The 22,920-nt window shown below is 28.0% G+C and overlaps 1 protein-coding gene across 4 annotated transcripts in view; it reads left to right on the top strand.

The window, feature by feature from the left end:
• Positions 1 to 22,920, top strand: part of KaiR1D (Kainate-type ionotropic glutamate receptor subunit 1D) — a 368,488-nt gene that overhangs the window by 53,305 nt on the left and 292,263 nt on the right. For all 4 annotated transcript variants that reach the window (XM_088201720.1, XM_088201693.1, XM_088201729.1 and 1 more), the window contains exon 2: positions 9,014 to 9,040. The gene's annotated coding sequence lies outside the window, so the exon portion shown is untranslated. The remainder of the gene's footprint in view (positions 1 to 9,013; positions 9,041 to 22,920) is intronic.

Here is a 22,920-nt window from a genome sequence, read left to right as displayed (position 1 = left end):
AGTTGCAGTTGCGGTTTTCACCCGAGGAAAACTTGAAAGGTTTAACTTTAACCGCTCCCGTTTAATCGACGGTATATAATGTGATAACTTTAAAGTTCTCTAATTATTATGAAGTTATTTGTTGTTTAACGAGTTAGACGAGACATTGGGGGAATTATTGCACCTTCACGCCCCAGCCCTATTAGCGGTTAAAATAATAATATTAAAATACTACGACTTACTGCCTTAAAATAAATTATATTTTTAAGAATATACTGAATGAATTTGCTACGCCAATTACCCGAAAAACAGTCATGCATTTTATTACTTTCTTCTTTTATGTCACAATGTAATATTGTGGTATTGTGGGTATGAGTTTTATGTAATGATATAAAAAAGTAAGTTTGAAAAATTATTGTACATCAAAAAATGCAATAAAATATCTAGTAGCATTTTTACGGTTGTTTATTTAATATTGTTTTGAGTTTGGTTTATTTATTATTGCACTAAAACAGGGAAAACTTTCTTATGGTATGTTACAAAACTTTGAAACTATTGCTTGGTTTTATTCTATAATTTAAATATCAGTAATAACAAACAGGAAATTATTGATTGAAAAGCAGTTTTTTTTTACAATTTTTATTGCTCACTTGCTCACGATTTTTTTATGTAAATATTAACAGTTAAAAAATGTTTCAATTCAATTACCATTTCTTTTATTTTATTTTGAGGGAATTGGTAAATCTGAATTTCGCTTTAAGTTGCTAATTTAAATTCGAAAAGTTTCTCTCTTTATTAATTTCATAAACGTAGTTATCCTTTCTGACTTTTCAATTTGTATTACACAGAGACTGGGCACTGTCAAAGTGTTCCAGAGACAAATCCGACAACTTGTTTTTACTAAACGATGGAGTTAATTTATTTTTAATATTACAAAAACGTACATAACATTTTTACACTATAAATAATATTTTTGCATATCTAAAAAAATATTTTAAAAATAAATCTGAATAAAATATAATTATATTATCAATGTTTTAAATTGCTTTTACAAATACATTTATAATTTATTATATGCTATAAATTCAACTTTGATTTAAAAAATATATTATATAATTACGTTAGGTCACTAGAGATATATATCTCATTGTATTTTCCAACGTCTTCTCATTTTTTCCATTAATTGTATATTTTGTAGTGATAAAATTATTTTGGTTTCGCGTTGAACAACACTCTTTGTATTATTCAGTTTCTCAATACTCTAGAGAAATGAGATGATAATGCATTATTATGATAACATTGGTGATGAGTCATGACTTCCAATTTATTCTGTCTATTTTTAAAGCGTGTCTCGTTTGTGAGAAAAAGTTCTAGCATTATTATGATGAAAAATGATACCTCTTCTGTTAGCCATTGATAATTATCTTTCTTTTATATATTAATTTAGGCGATTAATCGTTAATGATACAGTTATTTTGTTCATAGTAAAAAATCTTCTAGATATCACAAACCGTACAGATTTAAGAATAAAATTGATCAAAAAGTACATCACATAAAACTTCTTTGCTAAACGAATCAATAGTTGTACATGTAACATAAAATACATATTCAATTACGTAAGTCATCTCAAAGGAGCTCATTATATTGTACTATTTTTAATTAGTTTTCCTGGATGACTCGTCGGGACTAATATAAAAATTAGTAAATAATAATATATTTAATAATAATATAAATATATAATTAAATTACTTGCAGAGAGTTGTTTATTTTAAAGATAATAATATAGGTTTAGTGTTTAATAATTTAAAATTGTAGTCACTAGTATCAAAATAATTGTAAAATATTTTGATAATAAAAAGCTTGTAAAATTTATTATTTTACTCAAAATATTTACTAAAAACAATTTCAATTTCTTGATGATTTCTTCTTCACTACTTTATTTTTTTATTTCATGAACGCCATATTTTTGACACAGGGAGATGCTTTGGTGAGGCATGGTGTTGAGAAACACTGGTCTAGATTTTTTTTTTAAATATCGATAGTACAGTAAAATTACAGTACCGTTTTGCTAGCTCATTGTCATACAATTTCAGAAGTATTCCATCTCTTCCCCATTTTAAATCTATAGTTTCTAAAATAAAAACGCTAAAACCGTTTTAGTATTTAAGTTACACTGTATCTGAACTATAAATCGCAAACAATTAATTTACATTTTTATTGCATTATTATGAAAAATAGTAAAAATTCCAAAACAAAAACGATCTTGCATAAACATTTGCTACTTAAAATGATACTAATATAACTATTATTAAACTCAAAGCATGTAACTTTTGTGTATTATTTAATCTATATTCTAAGTTGTTACAATAAATATAATATCTATAACTTGTCGGGCTAAAGTACATATATATATATATAATATTGTCTGTTGAGAATATTCTCTTTGTGCATATAACCGACAGCCAATATTGGTTATCCGGTTCTATTATTATGGAAAATTGCCTTTTCTTTTTCAAAAGACGTTGAATGCATCTCTTCTCAGTGACATTGCTTATTTCCTCATATTGATTATTTTTTTATTTTACCTTTGGTTTTATAATCTGTAATCCCATTGCAATATGACAGGCGCGGCGTTAGCTAAATCAATACCATATATTTTTATAATTAAAAACTATTATTTCAGCTAACAATCGATCAATGTCACTATGCATGACCTAGCCTTATTTTAAATATTATTTATTAAGATATTCATCAGTGACATTAGAAAAACTGTGATTATTTTTATATAAGCTGTCAGAAACGATAAAAATAAAAAAAGCACTTTTGATTCGAACGCATGTGTAGATGGTTTTAGTCACTGAGTTTTATGTCAGTTTACTAATTTTATTTTATTTTAGTTAATAATTTACTATTTTTAATAATATTTATATTTATAAAATATTAAATTCTTCCTATAAAAATAAAAATTGCTAACTCAAAAATACATGAAAAATATTTTTGCGTTATATTTTATGCAGGATATATTTATTTTATTATTAATATAAAATGCCTAAAAAATGTTCGCACAATATTATTTTTAGAACAAAAAACTTTTTGCCCACTTCTTAGCCGCCCTCCTTGGCTCCTACATCGTCCACCAATTTCCCCCAGAACCACCATTGGTGGGTGATATTGCCCACATTAAGAACATATGACGTAAAGCATATGATGCGGAATAAAATTGATAACGGAAATTTTCTGCGGCACCTATGTTTTGGTTATCCAAAGTCTTTTAAAGCTATGATATTAAATGGTTCAAAGCTGTATTCAATACTTACGCTTAACTTTTACGCAATGACAAAATGCACCAAGAACTGCATTTCTATGAATCAAAAAGGTTTAATTCTCTTGCACGACAATGTGCAACTACACACCAATCAACACAGAAAAATTTAATTAAGTTACCCTATAAAATACTGCATTATTTTCTTTATTTATCGACGTCTTTACAACAGAGAATATGTATTGTGAATCAAGTATTTTAAATAAATCTTACAAGGTAAGATTTGAGGCATTTAGAGATCATATTTACTCTAAAACACCGTAATTTATTCCCCTGAAATTTATAAAATTAAAATAATTGACAAAGATGTGTCGGTTACTAAGTTTGCTAATAAAGCTAATTAGTAGCTAAGATGAATATATTTGGATTTAAAGATCATAAATAATTTTTAAATTCATCTAAGAATCATAAATCATACATATACATTTGTATAAGCGGTAAAAATTACTTGAAAAATACTATAATTTAATCAAATTTATTTTAATTCATATTCAGGAAAATCGTATCTTAAAAATAACATTATTAAGGTGAACCACGAAAATTTTATTGCATTAAGAGCATGGTTCACTATTTCTTTGGATATTTTCAATGTGCCTAAAAAAATTTTTCCATACTAAAATTTTTGATATTTTGGTATCTAAATAATATTTAAAACTGAAAGTTCTTTGCGTTCCCTTGTAATTTCTCAAGACAGTGGGCTTAAATTAATTTCGTACTCGATAAACACCATAGAGTAAAGAATATCATATAATATAGAGCGGCCTATAGGAAGAAATTTGGCGTGATTTAAAATATTATTCGCTTTGTCTCTAGATCATTCACCCCAAACGCGTGATCGGTGATACCCGTCTCCGCACATTCGACAAACTTATTAAAATATGGCTTCTTGTTCAGTATTATCGTGTAAAAATAGTGCAAAACAGCAGAGGAATTGCAATTTATCATTTTGCAATTATATGTGTTATTTTAGGATTTTTTATTAAAAGTGACGCGTGCAAAACACGTCATTCTACACGTGCCAATTAGGACTGCGCATTCCATTCTTCGAGTTTATATTTAATTTATTTATCAATTAAATATAAATGATAAAAATAATATATTTTATTAGTAAATATTTTACAGGGTTTTTAGATTTCTTTTAGAACCAAAATTGTAGAAAATATGGATTGAATACATTTTACGTCCTTTTAACCCAGATTCCTTTTTTATCATAAAAGGTGGCTAGAAACGATTAAAACCCAACTCAGTCTCTTTACAAAACCAACCATCGTCTCCACTCTCGTCAACGTCAAATTCGAATACTGATGCTTACAATTCTCCTGAAAAATAAATTTATTACGAAAATTAAATAATGTTAGGTTAATTTCAAAATAATGTGAAAAAATAATACACGCACTAAGGCAAAAGCTTTATCGTAGAAAAAAAAAAGTTAATTTGGAAAATATAGTACAAAGGACTTTTAAGTGAGGAAAATGGCTAGTCACTATTAGAAAATTTTGATTCTGATTCAAAAGAGTTGTTAACTTTTCTAAAAAGAAAAAATAATTCAAAAGTAGCCAAGTATTCAGCCCGAGTTCTATCGTTTGAAGCATTTGAAGCATTAAAAATAAAATCTCAATCGACAAATTATAAACTAGTTTGCAATTTAGTTATAGATGAAATCGCGATTAGAAAACTTACTGAGTGTAATGATATAATAATTATTGGTGATAAAAGTGAATTAATAAAGAAAAATATAAATTAATAAATTACAAATGTGGCAGCCCTGTTCGTTTGTCAAACGTCACAAGGTCATTTTATCCGTTAACGTTACAAACACTGCCGACCGCGCAGGCGCACACGGTGAGGTTAATGATCGTGCGACTAGCAGTCGAGATCAAAACTTGGCATGATTTTGGGCTATGTCGCCGTCTCTATTAAATACATATATATATAAATATATATTTACTCTATAATAAACACTGTTATGCAGCTACTTTTTATTATGATGTATTGTGAGAATATATTTAAAATATTTTTTTAAAAATAAAAACATAGCTGCATTTATAAAGAATTATTTGGAAACTTGCAAAATTTGATATACTATGTATATATATTGTGATGTTTACCTTAAACAAGACATGCCACTTTAATATAGATTAAAAAAATTACGATAAGATATTTAAGGATGTGCCTTTACTTTTATCTGAATTAAAATAAACTGAAGCGTTTACTAATTAATCCAAACTCGAAATCCTTGCCGATCGTCAAATATTAAACGCCATTAGTCGGTCATGAAATTTTCAAGGGCCCACCCCGTTCTTCTTCCACATTTAGCCCCTCAGTAGTTATGATGACACGGCGGGGGCCGTATAAAAAGCGGCTAATGCTTCTAATTGAAAATGCAAGAAGCCATTAGCCGGAGCAAACCTCCGGGCACTTAAATATTCCGGCGCTCCTCGGGAGCGTATCGGAGTTCGCCGAAAACCGCCGGACCCTAACTCCCGGTTATAATTAATGGGCTGAACCCCGGCGCGGAAATCACCTCCGGCGGAGTCATTTCCAGCTGGAAACATCCCCCAGGTAAACTAACCGGCATGGTGCTGTTAGCTCATGGAATGTCGGGAAGCGACGCTTTGTTTCGTCGTACCTGGTGTACGCATTAGGTGGTAATAAATCACAGGAAACGGATGTCGTCAAAGAGAAACGGTTTACGGTTACATCGTTATTGATCATGATTAAGTGAAGTTCTTCAAAGGGTGGCTCTAGTAGCTCTTGATAAGTGTGCGTGTGCTTGAACATAAGCTTAAATTGTGATCTGTGAAACTAATCGCGTTGAAAGCTTGCAAGTCATCTATAGGTGAGAACACATCATGATTTAATCGATATTGTTTTAATGCTCTTAACAAAATGTTGCTTTACTATCATTTGAAACATAGAAGCAATCTTAAATGTTGTTTAAAATGTATGAAAAGGCAGGTTGTTAAGTGGTGGGATGCATTAACCAATAATTTTCATGAAGTTTTTAAATCCATCTGGCATACTGTTTTAAATGAGATAAATGTTGAAATTACAAATTTTCTGTCCTAAAAATGTTTCATGGTAATTTTACAAATGCGTATTCGCTGTCTTTACAAAAATACATAAAATCACTGTAGAAGTGGTCGATTAAAAATCAGCCACCTACATTTCAGCATTTTCAAGTGTCAAATTGCCCAGTGTAAGTCCTTCATAGTTTAAGCGGAAGTATTTTAAGCAGAATTATTTCCGTCTAAGACTTAGGAGTGACGTTTGAGCTAGGGTGGATATTTAAGCTGTTTATCGCGTTTGTGAAGGCGTTGAAGAAGGTTTACTTATGCGGAGTGGTGTCACTTAAACAATTTAATGATACTTTGCATTTGGTACGATACGCTTAGCGTCCTCGAATATCATCTTGTTGTCTTAAATCCCAAAGAAGCTAAAAACTACATTTTGTTAGAAAGAATTTAAAATAAATCTCTTAGGTATTTAAATAAAAGGAAATACGAATCATTTCCGTAATAATGTTTATTTAAATATTATTTTTAAGATAATAAGAATAAGATTCATTGAAATTTAGATGTATCACCAATTTAATAAATCGCTTTTTTAAGTTTCTGAAGGGTGGTGTTAGCAATCAGTTAATATTTAGTGACTTTTAGTTGCGCGCTTTTAATAGTCGAGATTGCGTCCCTCATTCTTGATCATTGCGGTCTAGTTTCTTTACACAAGCCATCCGGATTTTTTACGATTGATGTTTTAAGGGATTTTTAAGAGAATTTTTTTAAGCATTCGCCCTAATATTACTTTAAATTTTTAATAAAAAATAAATAAATGAACTTTTCGTATGCATTTTTAATCAGAAAATGTATGCTAAAGTGCGTTTGTATGTATTTTAATTAACATATAATATATATATATGTATATTTATGAAATGATTGCACTATTTATATAGTAGTTTTAATTAAATAAATTATGTTGATTTAAGTAAAATAATTATTTAAAATTGCATTACGTCAAGCGGCGGAATTTTTCTAGTTATATTTATAACGAGATTTTTTGTCGTTTTGGTAAATAATTTGTAGTGATTGTTCGGCCAATAAAATAACATTTTAATTTTAATTGATTTTTTTGTTGATCTATCATAATGTCGTTACCGCTATATATATATATATATATATATATATATATATATATATATATATATATATATATATATATATATATATATATTTATATATACATATATATATATATACATATAATATATATATATATATATATATATATATATATATATATATATATATATATATATATATATATATATATATATATATATATATATATATATATATATATATATATATATATATATATATATATATATATATATATATATATATATATATATATTTGAGGCAACAGATGTCATGACTTAAAAATAGCGATTAAAATATTTTTTAATGAAATATGAATTTTAAGAACTATGGTAATTAAAAAATATTAAGCAAGTAAATTCAAATCATTTATATTTAAATATGCTGTAATTTATTTTATAAATTATTTTTGAAGGGGTTTTTACGTTCTTTAGCTTAATTACCAAAAGATCTGGGGGCGTAGCATCAGGGGCTATTTAGCGACAGCACCGTCCCTGAAGGTCGCTCTTTATGGGTATGCCGAAGTGCCTAGTGGTAGTCTTGCTGAATTGGCAATGTTGACCTTTAATTATTTAACTATTATGATTATGTGCTATATTGAATTTAAAAATATAAAATAATGACTGTAATATAATGTGCTGTATTGCATTTGAAAATATAATTGTCTATCGGAATTTATTAAATTTGTTCCTACCATCTCAAAATTAATGAAGACATATAAAATCTACTTGATTTTCTATGGTGTAAATGTGTTTAACGATTAGCATGGTAAAATTAATTAATAAACAATATCAATTGCTCAGTATTTATTTAAATTGCGTTACGTCGAGCGGCGGAATTGCTTTGTAAACGTATATTTATGACGCGATTTTTTCGTTATTATGATGTTTATTGTAATTCAGATGCATCATAAAAAGATTCTGCTATTTTGACGCACTTTAAAACTGTGTTTTTCTTCAATTTATTTAATATTTTTCTTTGTAAAAATTATAGAATATTTTTGCACTTAGACACATTTAATCGTACAGAATAACAAAATATACATATGCTATCAAAAATCTGAAAATAATAGTGGATTATTATTATTGACAACTAAAATTACAAGAATGTTATTTTGTTAAAATATGCTGATTTTTTAATCCATATTTATAAAATTAAAATTTTAAGATTTAGGTTTTACTGGATTTAGATTATGTTTAAAATGTGGTTTCTACATTTTGATTTTTAAGTTACATTAGTAATATAAAATGTTAAAATAATATTATTATGAAATTTTTCATAGCTTATATGTGTAATATTAGCTCTTAAAAACAATAAAATCAGGTTATTATCTAGTTATAAATAAATGTCCTTGCTCATGTGGAGCAATCGAGAGCGGTGCTAGCATAGTTTTTTTTTAAATATAAACTTAGTCATCGTAAAAAACCTGTTTTAAGTTTTATTTTGTAATAGACAGCAATATTTTTGGGCAATTTATAATTATTTTAAATTATTTTTATTCTTGTAAATATCAGTAAAATGTTTGTGATATTAACCGTTTTATGTGTTGTTACAGATCTGCAAATTTTCAAGTGACTTAAAGGTAAGTCTTTTTTTAATAATATTTGCTTAAAATATGTGTTTTACTTTGTAATAAGTAGTGACTTCTATTAAGCATATACATTTAAAAAAAATGTTTTTATATTACTTTAGCTAAAATTGGATTGTAATCCGAACGAAATATTAATTCAAGACTTAGATTATACAGTACTTTGATATTTTATTTAGTTATTGCAGCATTGGTTTAAAATACCTAAATACATTTTACATATTTTTGTAAAAGATATTTTTAATACAGAAATTTAAAATCTAAATTTTAATATTAGGGAAAGCTTATTAAAAAAATATTTTTAGGTATTTATATTCTAAGTGAATCAAATCAAGTGTTCAATATGTTTTAATTGTGTTGTAAAGAAAATTAGTACAATTGGTTATATCTTAAATTAACAAGCACAATAGATCAGTTTTATAAGTCAATGACTAATATCTGAAATATCTGGGTTTGAATCCCATATGGACTTTTTGTCGTGTCTAAATAGCAAATCAGAATTATTTATTATTATATTATTAAAATTCCAACTGGTTATGACAAATTAACTTTTTTATAAGCTTAGTAGTTAATCACAAAGATAAATAAAGTAAATAAAATTATATCTGTATTTAAAAATTCTAGGCTTTACAAAAAGTATTTATTAATAAAAATATGCACAAAAGCAATTATCACTTCTCAGAAGGCAAAAATTCACGTCAAAAGCAATAAAATCGTGTCAGCGCCGTCACAGTGGGAACGCTCGGTAACGACCATTCCAAATTAGTTGCTTTTGACGTGAATTTTTGCCTTCTGGGAAGGGATAATTGTTTTTTGCACTCTCCTATTGGTCAAAATTCGGTTTATATATTCCTCATTAATATGTAATATTATTATAAAAGTCATAGTATGAACGCCCTAGTGCGTATTAGAACGCCATAGTGGGAACGCTCGTTACCAAGCGTTTCCGCTGCAACGGCGCGACATGATTTTATTGCTTTTGACGTGAATTTTCGCCTTCTGGGAAGTGACAATTGTTTTTTGCGCTCTCCTATTATTTAAAATTTGGTTTAGAAATGCTTTATTCGACTCTCACTCGTAATATTGGTATAAAAGTGTTAATAATCGAGCGTTTTAACCGCGGTGGCACGATTTTATTGGTTTCGACCTGGATTGGAACTCACTGTATAGCAACACTGAACAGCAAAGAAAACACGACTAATTATCAGATAAATATTATTATTAGATATTTTTAATGCCTAATTAAAATATTTTGCATAAAATATGATTTTAAAATATGTCGCAACGGTGGCTAATTTTTATATTATTTTGTAGCATAGAAAGGGTTAGCTCGTAGCATTTATTATTTATTTAGAAAATTAGGTTACGATGTTAAAAAATCTGTAAAGTGCCATATTTGTTATGAGGCCCGGAATCATCGTTTTTCCAAGGCCCGGGTTCACTTTTGGCGGCACTGGCAAATAAAAACTAAAACACGAGACTTCACACATATTTTATTTACTTATTTATAATAAGTTTTTAATTTATTGTAGTTTATCTCATACATGCATATATGTAAATTAAAGCTAGATACTTTTATAATACTGAAAATATTACATCATATTTCTGCAGATGCCTTACTTCATATAGTACATGTTTAGTGAATGTATATATATTTTATTTTTGATGTAAGCTATGTAGCAATCGTACGCAGACGTACTGGTTAAATGGAAATTCAATAATATTTTTTCTTGCTTCCGCATATTGATGGGTTATTCTCGGGAAATGCAGGAAATTGCATATTATTATATACCAAAGGCTTTCAATTCCAGTATTAATATTTAAATAAACGAATGGGAAATTTTGTAGGAAATTATGAGATCCAGCGGAAATTTCACTACACGTTCGTGTTTGCAAGGCATCCGTCTGGAAACGTCCAGAAGGACTTCAGGCCCTTATCCCTAAGCCCTAAAGTCAAGTCGCACACAAACACATCCAAAGCGTTTTAATTTATGGTCTCCGCCGCTCCGATGATAAATCATAACAAGCGCGAGTAGTTCCCAAAAGAGATATGAAATAGTAATATTTTTTGCACGGTTGTTTATGAAACACGTTATTTTTTGTGTGTAAACATTCTTTATTCGTTACCGCTATACAAAATGTATCACCGGTTCTCTTTTTGTAACGTAACCATTGTTAAACGTTTCTGTTATTGTCGGACCTTCGTCCGTTAATGGTTTCTGGAGAGCTTTCATTTGATTTATTTTCTATATTATTTTCGTCTCGGCGTAGATGGTGCGCGGATAAGAATTGCGAGAACGATCGTTACGTTCACGTGTACGTGCCGTTAACAAGATGTATGTTTTTTTTATCAATTAAGTGTATCGCGCTTGGGTCTTGGCTAAATGTATACATGTATTATATGTATGCAGTAGGCTACGTCGTAAGTTCACCGAGCGTTAAATGAAATTGGAAAGTTTCGGGTTGGAAAGTTTGACAATTGAGTTCGAGTCTCGAAGGACTTGCCCTTTGATTGTCTGGATTTTGGAATATTCGATTAGTAAGAGAGCAGGAAATGTCGAAAATGTGTGTATTTTTAGAGTTAGCTCGGTACAAACAACTTATGGTGCTATCATTGCTTTAAATTTAACTATCAAATAACTAAGCAATTAAATTGAACTTTTGGTATTAGTATGCATATAAGATTAAATAAGTTAAGTGCTTCCCTTTCATTTGTAAAAGAGATAGTGTCAGTTGATAGCTATATTACAGTATATTTCAAAATTAATAACTCATAATATATTTATATACAATCGTACCTCCAAACCTGTAAAAAAAATCTTTTGGCAGCTCCTACTGGAGTACCTCAAGGATCCAATTTGGGTCCATTGTTGTTTTTATTGTTCATTAATGACATAGAAACAGCAATAGAGCATTCAGATTTTTTATTATATGCAGATGACTTGAAAATTTACAAGAAAATGCATTCGATTTCTGATTCCCTCGACCTACAGGAGGATCTCAACTCTATATGGAAATGGGCTTGCTATAACCAATTGCCTTTCAGTGTAAAGAAATGTCACACAATTTCATTTTCAAGGTCGTTAACGCCGGCAAAATATTCATACCATCTAGGCGGATATTTTCTGTAAAGGTTTTCTTCAACTAAGGATTTAGGAGTGACTTTCGAAGAACGTTGGAAATTTAGCCAGCACATTGCAGAGACTCATAGCAAATCCTTAAAAATGCTCGGTTTTAACTTGAGAAATACTTTAGTATTGCGCACTCTTTATGATACCCTAGTCCGCAGCATACTAGAAACTAGCTCCATCATTTGGATCCCAGGTGTAATGAATCAATGTAATGAATTGAAGCTGGAAAAAGTACAACGTAAATTTCTTCGATATTTATACTTGAAGGAATACGGGTATTATCCGTTCTTGTTTCCCAGTGCTTTTATTTTGGGAGCCCTGGGATACGTTTCTTTGTCGACTCGCAGAAGTGTTTATGTAATCAAACACTTCTGGAAATTGCTCAAGGGCATCGTAGACAATCCTTCAGTGCTCGAACAGCTTCAAATGTGGGCTCCTGAAGGTGGTTATAGTTCTCGGTCGCGTCCACTATTCTTGCCTGTTAAGTCTAGAACTGGAGCACTTGCCAACTCTTCTCTGGCCAAGGCTATTTATCTGCTCAATTCTGTCCATAGTAATATTGACATTTTCTCTTGCACATATGGAGTTTTGGTTCAGTTCGTATGGGACAATGCACACCTGTTGAGGTGATTTGTGTCTGTTGTTTTGTCTTGTTTATATTTGTATGTATTATGATGTATTAGTACTTTTGACTATCGTGACGCATTGGGTTTGCCTGTCAGGTCACGATGGTTATAATTTTAATAAATAAATAAATAAATACATTATTTTCACATATGCAGAATTAAATCTTTAACATAAAGATATCTATTTTCAGCATGTTTTTTCTCGTGTCTGACTTAATTATTCCTTTATGGATAATATAAACTAAGGTGCTTCAAATTAGTTTTTCTCAACAATGATCTATAAATAACACATGTGCGTAGAAAGATAGATATTTATTTTCCTGCTGTACTGAATTTTACCAAAAACACAATGGCACTGACAAAGTGTTTGAAAACCATGACAAAAATACTTTTTAAAGTATTTTTTTGTAAACGTTTTCAGTCATAGTTCAAAATATCGATCTGTAAAATATGAGATCTTAGAAAATTATGAAAGTTTGGTCTCACAGTAATTTTCATGGCGCAAAATAAAAAAATATCGCATCAAGGGCAAAAATCACAATAAACATTTATATATTAAAATCACCGGCTAGTTTTATGATATCAGGTAGCTCTCAGAAGTTTGTGAATAGAAAAATCAAACGGCTTAAGTGATATAATATGATTAACACATTTTATTTTTATATATTTATGTACCAGGCGCGTACGTTCGCGTGCCAAAGGTGAGTGAGTGCATGAGAGATAAGGGCGTGCGTTACATGCGTTCCGCTCGCCCGCTTCTTCTCACTCACTCTCGTCACTTAGCATGTAAATAAGCGAAAGATAATGCATCTCACCGTACGCGCCTGATATGTATATATACTATATATATATATATATATATATATATATATATATATATATATATATATATATATATATATATATATATATATATATATATATATATATATATATATATATATATATATATATATATATATATATATATATATATATATATATATGGATTTTTAGAGACATTTAGTCACAAAATATGCTGAATTTTTTTTATTTCTAATGGCTTTTTTACAATGTAAAAATGTTTAAAAAACGAGTGCCAAAGCTAACGCGTAAATTCGGAACAAAAACGGTGTCACAGCAGTAATCACCTGGGTGCAGATCATTAAAATTTTTAGAAGGTTCGTCTCTTAAAATACGTTTAGGTTTCTTATGTTTGTATCTAAATATGTATTTATATGAAAGTCAGGCGTTCGTCTGTAGCGAAAATCTCTTATGTTTTTTAAATTTCCACTCCACAAATAGAGTTGGTTGAGGCTAGTTCTAAAATAAGACTTACAGGATTTTTATTTAGTAGGAATGGTCGTTTTGGGCATTTATACAGTAGGAGTTTTTTATGCTTTGCCTACTTCAACTTAGAAATATTGCTGTTTTATCTGAAATGGTTGAAAGTCCTTTTTGGTTGATGGTTTTTGTTTGTTTCTTTCAATTTACGGGAGTTATTTTAATCTAAGAAAAATATGTTTTGTCGTCGCATATTTTAATTTTTCATTTGCTGTAGAAATTCCGTAGTTGTTCCAAGCCACTTTTAAGTCTTCTAAAAATTATTTTTGTGTTTAGCACGTATATATCGCTAGGATATTCGCATATAGCACAAGTTGACAGTTTTGCGGCGTTAGATCGTCGTAAATAAATAAAAATAATAGATAGGGAAGATACTGCCTTGCAGGAGTTCCATCGGAGTTTTCTTGTCTGATTGCGACTGATAATGTTTTGCCACAATTATACGGAGCAATAAAAGCAGGGGATCACAATTTAAAAGTTTATTTATTAAACAGTCTGCCAAACTTTTGACACTCAAAAGCATTTTTGATATTTTTTTTTTAAAATGAATTCAGCAACTAGAGTGAGCCGTACAATGAGTGAATCTAAAACGAATTGATAGTCTATCATCGTTTTATTGCTGGTAGGGAGTATTTTTTTTATATTAAGACGCTTAAATATTTCACAAAGGGTTGATACATAGGCAACAGATTTGTTGCTTGAGGCTAGAGATATAAGGTTAGAAAAAACTGAGACAACTTTTTATGTTGCGAACCGTAGTTTTTTGGCAAATCACTATTAACCTCTTCCATGCTATGCACATCATATGATGGCTGAAAAAACGATATGATTTTTGACAAAGCTAAAAAAAATAGCTGTCCATATAAACTTTAAAAATCAGTTTGACTTATTAGTATCAAATTTAATTATTTTAATAATAACTGATAATTTAAGGTAAAAAATGAAAAATATATGTTTAAAAACAAGACAATCTGATTAAAACTAAGACATATAGGGTCCAAAACCGTTATATCCTAAATCCAGTTGTGTCATTCCATACAATAAAAAATATGGCGGTACTTTCTAGTGTAAATATAGTAGTGGAATTCAATTCGCTATTAATTAAATTAATACGCAATGTACAACAATCTGAGAATATGAGTTATTTTGTAACATAGTATTTGCTGAAGTATAAAGAATAAGAAGCTATATCGATAAACATCTTTTGTATGCCATCAAAAGTCATTACAAGCTACATATATTTCAAAACTATGGGCAACAACAAAGCGTCTTTATAGAGAACACTATATGTGTTTACATTCTACAGAAAACCCTAAAAGAAGGCGCATTCTAAATGTATATATTATATTATACATATGTTGTGACAGGGTGTATGGTTTCTTGTTTTGAGATATAACATTCTCATTTATAGTAAAATTTTGATTCTTTATAATATTTATAAGAAAAACAATAAATAATAAAAATTAAAATATCCTAATCAGAAAATTTAATTTATTGTAAAAAGTGATTTAAGGGTTATCAATTATTCGTAGTTCTTAACTATTTCATATTTTTCTTATTTATGTATAAATTAATTACTTGCTTGTAAAATTACATTTATTAAAAAAAATATTCGTTATTATTAATTATTTTAATAATTCATTAAATATTTTTAAGACGCCAAACTTTTTTAATTAAATATAATAGGCATAAAACAATGCTGTGCAAATTATTGATCATTGAAGGTGTCAAGAGGAACATGCTTAATTTATTATTATGCATATTTTTTATCAGAGACGTTATTTTTAAATCACTAGTATTAAGATCAGCTGCGATTGATTTATTTCAGATAAATTAATAAATATATCATAGTTTTAACGAAACGATCAAATATTTTACGTCAGCGCGCGAATATCTAACCGCGACATATAATTTTGGCAACCCATTCTTCTCTGAACAATCGCACACTGCGCTTCTCAAACAATAAATCTCTTAAATTTTACGACCGCATCCATAATACGTAATATCTAAAACTTTTAAATTTCCATGCAATGCATCGAATCGGCAAACGGAAAGAGACCCATAGCGACCCACCCTCTCTGTGACATGGAGCGCAATCTTCATTTATCTTTTTTTAGTTTCACATACATATACATATATCTGTATATGTGTGTATGTATAGCATTATAAGGATATATAAGGCGTTGTTCTTGCGGTCGCGTATCTCACGGCGAAGCGGAAAAAACGCAATTTACGAGCGAAGGTTCTCTCGTGTTTATACGTTTAACGGCGCTGCCGCTAACGCGGTACGTCGCTGCGGGTAACAAATTGGATGCAAAATTATTAATGGACTATTCTTCTTTCTGAATATGAAGAAGAATTTTCGGCGACGCAAACATACAGCGCCGGTTGACCCATATATCAAACGGCGAAACGGTCCCGTTAACGATGTTTCTGCTAATGTCGCGATTTACGGTGTTACGTATAAATCTGCGAAAGAGACGGTCCATAATTTTCAGGCTTAAAATATCTTCTTAAGTCGCTTGTTCTCTTTTTTTATAACATCTTCACCGCCACATTGTATATAAACGTTTATCACAAGATTAAGAATACATAAAAATATATACATTGAATTAATGTATTAGCTTAAAAAAATAAATATATTGATAGTAATAAAAAGATAAGATAAAATAGGGAAAAATAAATTTAAAACATAAAAATAATTATTTATATTGTTAAACTTGAGATAATAAACAACTACTACTTAATTAGGGATCTGGTGCTATTAAATATAATATGTATACCTTTAAAGCAAAATGTGTTTAGGCATTTTATGCCTTTACATAAATTTAAGTTTAGTCTTGTCATAGTCACAGATTCTGGAGATTAGTGGGTTATTATAGTTTAATCGCTTAATATTTTTCAATAAAATTATGATTTTTTAAATGTTTTTTTTTTTAATTTAATTTTTCTTTTATCAAGTACATTGAAGGGCATGTAAAATATATTTTTATTTTTTGTAGATTTTTTTTGCTAAATATTTTTATTTAGTACACTAAAAGGGTATTCAAATTTTTGTATTTTGTAATAATGTGGTGCACACTGTGATGTTCAAAAGATTTCGGCAATAATAAATCGAAAATAGTTACAAAAACAATCAATAAATTATTGTACATTGCACTGAATCTGAGAAGGTTAAGTGCTGATATTAAAAATGCACTATAACATTTTTTGGGGTTATTTTAATCTGTGTCATATATTTTACCATGACTTGGACATAAAAAATGAAATACTCGTGTTACTCCACACCGAGCAATATGATATTACAAGTTAAATTAACTGTTTATATACTAAAATATAATATTTCTCGTTAATATTGCATATATTTAACTGCTTTTAGGGCTGCAACGACAGCAAGCTCTTTGCGCATAAGTTTAGCGATATGCTTATTAAATTTACACACAGAGCTTACATATTTATTTTCATATATATTTGAGCTTAAATTTAAATGTATCTTATTTCAGCCATGAATTCAAAATAATAACTAAATTACTGTGACCTCGCATGATATTTTATTTATATTTTTTAGTATGATTATAGCAGTGTTGTAATTTAAAATTTACGATTAAGTTTTTTCAAGTTGTTTCAAACAAAAATCTGTGTTATATATTTGTGTCAAAAATTTACTTTGAATGACTTGAACGTAAAAAAATAATGTCTTGTGTTACTCCACCTCAAGCAAAATGTTATTATCGGTTCAATTAGCTATTTATATATTCATTTATTTGCGCTATTTTTTTAGTAAATATTGATTTTAAGGTTGCATTGACAACAATCTTTTTGGGTCAAAGTTTATCGATATATTATAGTTTACATATTTTTTCCCTTAGATATTTAACGCTCACTCTCCATTGAAAGCTCACTTTTCTTGTTTACTTATAAAAGGTAAAGGCAAGTTGTAAAAATTACTGTTTTAGTTTTATCTATATTTAAATTTAAATGTGTTCTTATTGAAACCATTATTTCCGAAGATAATTGTGGTCTTACATAATATTTTATTAGTATTTTTCAGTATGATAATGGCAGTGTTGTGCTTAATAATTTACGATGAAGTTTTTTAATGTTATTATAAAAAAATGTGTTATATATTTGCGTCAAAAAAAATAAAAAATAATGACTTGTGTTACTCCACACCGAGAAAAATATTATTACTGGTTTAATTAGCTGTTATTATATAACAATATTACTTATTGTTATAATTGCGCTTTTTTGTAAATATTGCTTTTAGGGCTGCAATTGCAGGATTCTGGGATATGTTTTGTGAATTTAAGCTTAGAGTTTACGTATTTATATTCCTAGATACTTGCTTATAAGCAGTTTTCTTGCTAAATTTTATTAGATAAAGGCAATGGTTGTAAAAATATTTTTTCGGTTTTATCTTCAATACAAATATTTAAATTTTAAATTTGTTCTTATCGTAGTTACCGATTTTAGAGGTTTAGCATAATATTTTATCTTTTTAGATATTAATATGAAAATTATTTAAAGTCTGTTCCTGAAAATTTACTATAAGTCTTATAAGATTTATTTTAGATGACGTTGAAGAGTTATAAAAATATGTAGGATGATTTTCATTTATTTAAGATGTGGACCATTATTATATTTTATTGTTATTATCTGTACTATTTTTGTTTGGTTCGAATATTGGCCATCATGAAAAATTAGAAAAAGTTTAATGGTCAGAATTGTAATAAAAAATATAACTTTAAATTAGTAGAATCATATAGCTTATTATATTTTTTCTTCTTAACTTCTGCAGCTTTATAATTTTAAATGCGTAATTATTAATTATATTTCTAGTATTTTATAATTATAATAATAATAATGAAATACAAATTCGACTTTAGCAGCGAAAAACAAGTGCCTTACCTGAAAATCATTGCCCAAAACCAAAAAGGTACATATGAATAAAATAAATATACAATAATTAAATTGTTTATTAGTAAATTATTTACAAAATCGCATTAAAAGTAATCTTCTGGTATTTGATATTATTATATAATTTATAAATTCTGTTTTCGCATGAAGTACTTAACCTTTTATAAACCATTGATTTCTGGTAATTTTATTATTAGCACAAGTGCATGATTATGAAAATTGGTTTAATGAAAATATATTGATGCGGTGTGGTACGACAATTTAATAAATATATAAAATCAGCTCCTGCTAACATTCTCCACATAATGAAATCATTATTTATTTTTTAAATATTGATATAAATCATTAAAAAAAATTTAATTGATTATAAATATATTATCTTGAGCAATAGTAAAAAATAAAATTGTATACAATTATTTTAAAACTTTAGATATTGAACAAAATAGGTGTTTTAACAAGAAAAATAAAATTAAATAAACAGATCAGTGTTAATATGTAATACGTAAATTTATTCATACTAACCATAACCCAACAGGTTTTTCCAATGCATCAAAATGTTAGAAAGTTAATGGAAGGGAATAAAATGGACCAGCTCCTCGTAGCTAAATAGAACAGTATTCAAAGCTAGCGTATTAAGGAGCCGGATGGCGATAGCAATAGGCGTGTCGACTAGTGCGGATGTTCTGATTTAAATGGGCATCAAAAGAGGACTTGATTCTGATTCTCTAAGATATTACAATTAAATTAACTGTAGCGCCTCATAAAAGGCCAAGAGAGTAGATTTTAATGCAACTCAAAATAAAATATATTTGTATGTAATTTTATATAAAATCATTTTATTGAATTTTTGTAGCAAAATAACCCCAATATAACTACAGTGAGAATAAATTTATATTTTACTGCTCTATTCTAATGAATTACATGAATAAATTTCCAATTTAATATCAAATAAAATGTAACGTTTGTTACACGCGAAAATAAATATTTTACTCGCAAATAAACACACACGAGCGTCGTAAAATCGAAACGTGTCTCTCAATAAGCACGCCGTGAAACATTTTCGCAAACATTCATTCATTATTCACAAAAAGGAAAACTTTTGAAAGGGATTCGTACAGAAGGGTTCACTCGATCAATCCGCGATGTTTAATCTCTTCATGACATAATAAATCGAGCATGAAAAATTAAATGTTTCAGTATTCGCAAACGACCCTGTGTGTAGTTTGAGTTATGAAGGTTATTTAAAAGTTGCTAGTTTATACCATTTTCATTGCGAATCTAGAAAAGACGTAAAATTGCATTTTTATTCACGATCTAGCAGTAAAAAAGTATTTGGCTATTATGTGCAGGTTTTTCCACTACCGCTCCCATTTATTTAATACACATTTTTGAGTTTAATAACTTACATGTTATTTGTGTTTTAACAATAAAACGAAAAAGAAAGAAATCTATATTTTTAACATTACTGAATATTTTTTAAAATAATAAACTTGACAATAGCTAATAAAAACAGTCACAATTTTCATACAATGTTAATGAAAAAACAATGTAGTTCAACCACACAGTTGTTTTTATTTTTTATAAGCGCTATGCTATTTTTTAGCGGCGTACGCTTTCACAAGTAAATTTAATTACGCCTACAAAGGAACAGAGACGAATACACATAATTTTCGTAATATTCGCAACTGAGTTGTGTTTGTTATATGAAATTTTAAATTAAACGCAACACATAAATTCTATCATACAGGAGTGTGTGTTTTAATTATAATACGGTTTAAAAATAGTACTTTAGCTCTTTATTTATGACATGCGGATTAAACAAAGATAAATAACGAGCTAAAGTTTTTACTCGGATTAACTATTGTTAACGAATTTGTGATGTTTATGTAAGATATGTAATTAGCGATGTTGTAAAACGGGTAAATAAAATACCAGATATTCATGTACTTTATTATTTAATTCGCAAATATTCTCCGTAAAATAAATTGTTTGTATTTACAATGCTTTTCATGATAAATGTAATATGACATGATATTTAATTAAATTACATCCTAGTCAATAAGAAATTTCATCGAATTTGTACGAAATATATTTTCTATATAAATTGATAATTAATTATGTAGCTTATTGTCTTATTTTAGATTTTCTCAAAAAATCACTAATATATAAGTCAAAATTTGTACATATATGCTAATTTTATTATACATCTATGAATTCGAAAAATGACGCTTTTTTATGCTAAAAAATATTTTTACTTCTCTTTTAATAAACTTCTAATATTTTTATTTAATATCGGTAATTTGACAACTGAATTTAATGTAGCAAAATAAATAAATGATACATTCAGTTTCATGTGTTTATTCATAAAAGAAAATCATGAAAAAAGTCTCGAATCTATTTCGAAAATATTTTTTAAAATATGTCATTTCAGTAAAATCATATCGAAATAAATTTTCCCCAGTAGATATATATTTTTACCAGTAAAATATAAATTATCTGGCAAGTGTTAGTAAATTTATATGATTTTAACTATTCCATATAAAATATATATATTTACATTATTTATATATATATATATATATATATATATATATATATATATATATATATATATATATATAAATATATATAATATATATATATATATATATATATATATATATATATATATATATATATATATATATATATATATATATATATATATATGTCGGAATTTATACATATGTTTTTTAGTGTCGTGTGTCAATTTTATTATATTATATAAAAAAATATTTTTACTTCTCTTCTAATAAATTTTGTTACTATTTTCATATTATTTATTAGCTACCCATAAGTACAATTTAAGTCTCATATGCATAGCAATATCATATACAACAATGTGTTATATTCTTAGAAGATATATAACATGTTTTTAATTATACACCTGCTTTATATTTAGGCCAGTGAAAATTACTGAACAACATTTATTTATTTAAAGTATGAAATATGTGGATTAAAGGCAAGAATAGCTATGTTATCTGCGTATGAATTTTCAAGTATGACTGAGATATATTATGTATGTATTAGATAAATAATCTGCTATACAAATAATGACTCATACAAGTAATTGTTGTAAAAGGGACGTTGAGGAATCCACCCCCACACCCAGGGCCTCACAAAAATAATTTTCATATTATATATCTGATTAAAAATATGTGAAAAATATATGTGTAGTCTCGTGTTTTAGATTTATTTATTTATTGCCAATTTTTCTTTGCTGTATAACCATGATTCATGAGCCGTCGAGAGTTAGCCCGGGTCTTGTGAAAACAATGATTCCGGGCCTCATGATAAAAATGGCACTTAGATCGTGATATAATTTCTTGAATAAATAAAAATATTTACGAACACACCTTTTCAATGCTACAAATAAATATAAAAATAAGCCACTGTTGCGACATATTTTCTGAAATCATATTTTATGCAAAATATTTTAATTGAGCATTAAGAAATCTACCCATAATATTTATCTGATAATTAGTCGTGTTTTCTTTGCTGCTTGGTGATTTAAATATAAAAATTTTAATGATTTATACATTTTTATTAGTGATAATTGTATAAATGTATATGTGTGCCACTGTCGTCAAGTAATTGATAGTGTGACAAAACTACACATAGTTTATACTAATATTTTAAAGAAGCTTAGTTAAATTAGAGATAAGGCAAATTAAGAGCCAATGGCACCTTAAATTTATTATTTTTAGTGAAAGCTGCTTTTTAGCTGCCGTTAAACAATTACATAGAATATTTAACGAGGCATTAGTGTTTTTATAGACGAGTTTCAAAGCTTATTTAGAAAGAGGTGTAACAAGTATTTGTGGTAATTAATGGCTTT

This window comes from Plectrocnemia conspersa, unplaced genomic scaffold, assembly GCF_051122295.1.
Source record: "Plectrocnemia conspersa isolate PC_06_02 unplaced genomic scaffold, ASM5112229v1 ptg000001l, whole genome shotgun sequence".
NCBI classification, from domain to species: Eukaryota; Metazoa; Arthropoda; class Insecta; order Trichoptera; family Polycentropodidae; genus Plectrocnemia; species Plectrocnemia conspersa.
This window is presented reverse-complemented; position numbering and strand designations above follow the sequence as displayed.